This window comes from Sinocyclocheilus anshuiensis, unplaced genomic scaffold, assembly GCF_001515605.1.
Source record: "Sinocyclocheilus anshuiensis isolate Anshui unplaced genomic scaffold, SAMN03320099.WGS_v1.1 scaffold3169, whole genome shotgun sequence".
Classification (NCBI taxonomy): domain Eukaryota; kingdom Metazoa; phylum Chordata; class Actinopteri; order Cypriniformes; family Cyprinidae; genus Sinocyclocheilus; species Sinocyclocheilus anshuiensis.
In genome coordinates this window covers 12,998-18,732 of record NW_015554242.1, presented here as the reverse complement: position 1 = coordinate 18,732, position 5,735 = coordinate 12,998, and the positions used below count along the sequence as shown (strand labels likewise).

The following is a 5,735-nucleotide window of genomic DNA, read 5'->3' as shown; positions in this document are numbered from 1 at the left end:
GAATGGAATCAGGGTAATTAGGAGGCTGAACTGACAGGGTGACTTCCCATTTGGCTGGCAGTTCCGTCTGTATGTGGTCTCTCATCTCTTGAAGCTCACTGAGCATCTTACCCAAGAAATCCACTAGCACATTCTCTCTTTGCGGCTCCTCAGCATTCTTCTCTGGGTGGCTGGGCAGAACAGAATGATCTGTATAGCTCACAGTCTGCTTGGGGATAGGTAATGAGCTATAATTCCCTTTATGGAAGGAAGGAACCAAGGTTACTGGTGCAGCGACTGTACTGGCCAACTGCAATGACTGCCTGGTGGTAGATGAGTGAGGAAGTGGCATTGGAAGAGACTCAGAGTGCACCAGAGGTTGAGAAGGCCTGCCTGAGGTGTTAACGACAGTTTGTGGAGATGACTGAATCCCAGTCTCTTCCCAAGGCGGGTCAAATGGTGAAAACTGAGCAGGTTGAGTAGAGGGCAAGGGAGCTCTAGACTGTGAAGGTACTCTCACCTGCTGTCTTTCATAGAAATGCTCTCCGTCAAAGGCAGCCGGGGACCACTCATTGACCACGTGCCATGAATACTAACTCACAGGACTGGAAGCTCTGTCAGATGGGGAATTCTGGCAGCATCTGTTGTGCCACCTCTCCATGACTCTTCTGCAGCAGATCGAAGGACCAATTTTGTTAAAGAGCCCCTTACAAAAAATTACTGCAGTTTTAAAAAAAAGTAATACTGCAGTTTTTGTTATTTGTAGAAAAATTCTGTTTTTTGGACACAAAAAAAGGGCATTATTGCCATTTTACTGCAATACTTCTGAAGTACTATTGAAACTCCACATGTCTTAATCCGGTTTAAGTCATATTTGAAGTAGACAGAAATTGAATTAAGTTAATCAAAAATCTCTGTTTACATGGTAGATTCTCAATCAGAGTATTGTCTTAATCGTGTTAAAATCGGATTATTGTTGTCCATGTAAACATACTCAATGTCTTTTAACACTCCGGGTAAAAGAAGTTAAAAGGTTGGTTCACCCAAATCTGTCATCAATTACTCACCCTCATGTCGTTCCAAACCCGCAAGTCTTTCCTTCATCTTCAGAACACAAATGAAGATCTTTATAATGAAATCTCAGAGCTTTCTGTCGCTCCACTGATAGTCCATGCAACTACCCCTTGCACAATAACATGCATTTCTGGAAAAAAGCATAGACACAATCATGTTTAAATACTGTACAGAGTCCTCCACAATTATTTGCCCTCTTTATCATTTTGGTTTTTCGTTCAAAATTCTAACCTTAAGTTTGAAAAAAAATAAAAATAATAATTGAAAAAATATATTTACAAATATATGTAAATATATGTAAGATAAATGTTATTTTTTTATAAGGGAATTCATTATTATTATTTTAGCTCAGGTTTTGAGAGGAATCAAATCTGAAAATTCGAAGTCAACCTGATTAGAACTGATTTCAAATTTGATAGTTTACACTTTTATCACCCTTTTGTCCAGCGAGACGTTAACATCAGTGTATTTTAACAATTTGAATATTTGTATTTTCCCTGGCCACAGGTTAATACATGCTTTTATAAGTTATTAGCTACGAGCTAGGTAACGTTATCTTGGCAAGGTTTAACTTTAAAATTCACGACATGAGACAATACTTCTTTATAAATGAAACAAGAATTTATTGGCTATTCTAGATTACATTAAACTAAGCTAAAACACACACACACATACACACAAAAGGTTCAGGAAATTAGTTAACAGAGTTTACATGAAGTTCCAAAGTTCTAACTCGTTTTCCACGAGTTCTTTAAATTGCAACCTGAGAAAATCACAGAGCAGAGATTTGTCTTACGTTTACTGCTTAATTAATTCAGCACCGATTTCAGCAGATAGAAGACCTTGTTTGGTACTTGCGTTTGTGACAGCTGGAAAGCTGAGTTTCCTTGTTCGGCTGCTTGAGGGAATTCCGTTGCTGATTGGCTGCTGGTCGGGCGTCTGGATGACGTCCTTTTGGGAGAGCCCTCAGGAGATTGGTTGGTTTCCTGGTGACACAGAGGCTTGAGCAGTTCTTCTGAGAGAGTCTCTGTTTGCAAGACTTTGAGTTCTGCAGAGTTACGAAGCTTCAACTGAGTGGTTTGAGTTTTGGATGGCCCGGTCTCGTGATGGTGAGCGTGTGAGCACAAGATGGAGTGCTATTAACACGGCGAGAAGGCGAAGAGCCTCGGTCGGGGAGAGCAGGCGGCGAAAGGCAAGCAAGCACTGAATCTGTTCTGCATTGGGTTTTTGATCCGCTGCATAAGTCCGTCCCACGGCGTGATCTTCCAATCAGACATCAGTTGCAGGGCGTAGCCACGCCCCGCACTGTTCCCTGATCAGGCATGGGTCACATGTTTCCCATGGGGAGTATTTCTGCAAGTTTTAATAACTTCTTATAAACAATATTATCACCAGAAAATGATGCCGGATACCAATTTTTCTAGCCACGCCCCGCACTGTTCCCTGATTAGGCATGGGTCACATGTTTCCCGTGGGGAGTATTTCTGCAAGTTTTAATAACTTCTTATAAACAATATTATCACCAGAAAATGATGCCGGATACCAATTTTTCATTCACGCCAATGTTCGGCGAATAAAGCAAGCTTTCATTCAACACTAAACTTCACATATTAATAGCTTTATCTGCTAAAAGGGGTTAAAAAAAACATTGATTAAAATTACAAGGTTACATTTTAACACCTCAAGCGTATATAATACATACAACATATTATTTGTAAATATAGTTGCCCTTTTATACGCATAAATGATTGTCTTTTGAAATCGTCCAGTGAGTTTTGCGTGTTCCTTTGTCTCTCAAAGAGAAAGAAAAGGGTGCGTCCTTTTTGGAATGCAGGGAGAAAAGGGGAGGTGTCCTGAGGTCATGACCATGTCACGGGTGTAGATCTGCCATTCTTCTCGTTCGGACATGGAGCTATTAAACTGTCGCTCTCTGTTTATTGGATTATCAATTTATGCGTTAAATGGTCATGGGTATCACGCATCTGGTCCCTGAAAGCCCGTAAAACAAAGATAGTTTGTATCCTAGTTTGAGTTAGGGTCTTAGCCATGCTTTTCTTTGAGTCTCTTGAGACGATAAGCCAAAGGGGACAAGAACTGCTGAGACACTGAACTGACCCTGTATTAGTTTTACGACCGCAGATGGCTGGGGAGGAGAATCTTTAGTTTTTCTGGTGGAATGCGGTTGTTTCAATCGTTCATTTGTGGCTGTTTGCAGAGGCCTTACAAAACAGTGTAATTGTACCTCAGTTTTGAAGTCACAGTTTCAAACATTTTTGGTACAGCAGGGGGAGAAAACATACAATTGCTTCTTTTTTTTTATAAACAGTGGTTTACTGAACAATTTATGGCTCTACCTTTAAATAAACTCAATTATAATTACAATTTTCTTAAGGATAAAAAATCTATCTTAGCTAATGCTATACAATAGGGAGCCCTATTAGAGCACATTACTAAAATATTAAAGGCTGCATTTAACAACAGAGCCCAATCTATTAAATTAAATTTCTATTTATTTTTAGATACAATAACCAAATGTATGCAAACATATAAACTGCATATTTGCACATTGCAATTTTCTAGCAACAAGCTGTGGACACTGAATGACTTGCCTGCGGTAAAGGTAATGCTGTTTTATTGGCATTTTTCCGCGGCTGCAAAACTGATTGAGATTACATGACATGAGTGTGTTTATTTCGTGTTATAACCAGTTGTAACTAGTAGAAAACGATATGATCCAGATCTGCGACTGGGTCGCTCTCCGCGCTTCCGCTTGCAGCGGTCAGTCACGCCACATCAAAGAGCGTCAAAACAGCATTTACGGATTTAATTTCCTGATAAAATATACATAATTTTAAAGATGAGAGTTTGTTTCTTATCGAAAAGAACAAAACACAAACCTTACGATTACATAATGTAATGTATAGTAATAATGTATAGCCTGAAGATTTATTCACGGCTATGAATTGAAACTGCAGTCCTGTGGGGTCCACACGTTCCTTTGCTGTATACCAGTTCCCTGTGACTGCATGTGGTACAAGAATGATGGTGAGTAGCTGCTTATGGTTTTGTTCTTCATGGCCTATGATGGACTGGATGCCAACAGTGTTGCTATTTGCAGGAGGACAGTGGTTATGTGGTGTATGAGAACAGAATGACCTCCTCATATGAAGTGGGGATGGGACAGCCATTTTGAGTAGGTGATCTATGCTGTTCTTATTCGTTAATCTGACAAATGCTATAAGCTCCCCATCTGTTGTCCAGGCTTCTCTTCCAGTGTAGGTACTCTGGCACTTCTGTGGAAGCTCTGGTTGTGGAGGTTAACACTGTTCCTCCACCTCCACCAGTAGCTGCCCCTGGACCCCTCAGGGTGGAGCTTAGACTAGCCAATGGCCAGTGTCTCACCAAAGGGTGTGCAGAAGGTATGTTCCATGTGTTCCTAGTATCTTAAGACTCCAGGTTGCAGCCATTTCTGGTTAATCACCAGTGTTGTTCCTCAGGGGATGAGGCCTTCACGTCCTACTACAGTGATGCTGATTATCCCATCACAAAAGTCCTGCGTGAGCCTGTGTATGTTGAGGTGCGCATTATGGAGAGGACAGACCCCAACATTGTCCTGATGCTGGGACGCTGCTGGGCAACTTCAAGATTCGAGATTCAAGATTCAAGATTTTTATTTGTCACATACATGGTTATATAGAGAATATATGACCAGCAGTGAAATGTAAGTCAGGTCCGCTCCATGGACAGTGCAATTATTAAAGAATACAAACACAAGAAAAATATATAAATATAGGTATGGAAAAAAAAATTAAAACAAATAAAATAATAAATAATAATAAAAATAAGAATAAAATAAAACCCCCAGTCCACTCAGTCTACCTCAGTGGGACCTTCTGGATGATGGGTGAGTGTAATGGCAACGTTTATCCTGCTAGTCTGGGGATTTTCTGACCTCCTTTTCCCTTTCAGATGCCCTTACCAGGATGACCGTTACCTGACCACATTGGTTCCAGTGACTGGATCATCTGGTCTTCACTTCCCAACCCACTACAAGCGCTTTATTGTGAAGATGTTCACATTTGTGGATCCAGCGTCACTGGCTCCTCTGCAGGAAACCGTATGCTCCTCCCTTACTTGAATCTTTAATTTTACTCCTTATAGATTCTGTGACTTGACCCTCTTTCCTCCGTCAGATCTTCATCCACTGTAGTACTGCGGTGTGCCATCCATCTTCTGGCTCCTGTGAGCAAAGCTGCGGCAGGAAGAGTGAGTTCTTGGCTTAACTTGACTAGAGGAACTGAAATTTTTATAATTGGTCTTCACACTTCTAATTTTTATTTTTTTTTTCTTGCAGGAAGGGACACTCATGTCAAGACCATCTCTAGTGAGCAGACTGTGGTTTCTAGTGGAGAAGTTACTCTGATCATGTAAATCTAGCAGTGTTAATAAGCTTTTTGAAGCGGTAAGATAGCTTTGTCTGTTATTGTATTGACCTTGTAGAGTCTGAAGTTACATGCATGTACCCAGTTTGTTTCTTGGTGTAATGAAATTAACTCATTGAATTCTATAAGGGAATCAATTATTATTAATTCATTCAGGTTTTGGGAGTCAACCTGATTAGAACTGATTTCAAATTTGATAGTTTACACTTTATCAACGACTCGCCCAGCGAGACGTTAACG

At 40.5% G+C, this 5,735-nt stretch overlaps 1 pseudogene; it reads left to right on the top strand.

The window, feature by feature from the left end:
- Window positions 1-4,026: 4,026 nt before the first annotated feature.
- On the top strand, window positions 4,027-5,516 carry LOC107671236 (zona pellucida sperm-binding protein 4-like; annotated as a pseudogene).
- Window positions 5,517-5,735: the final 219 nt, after the last annotated feature.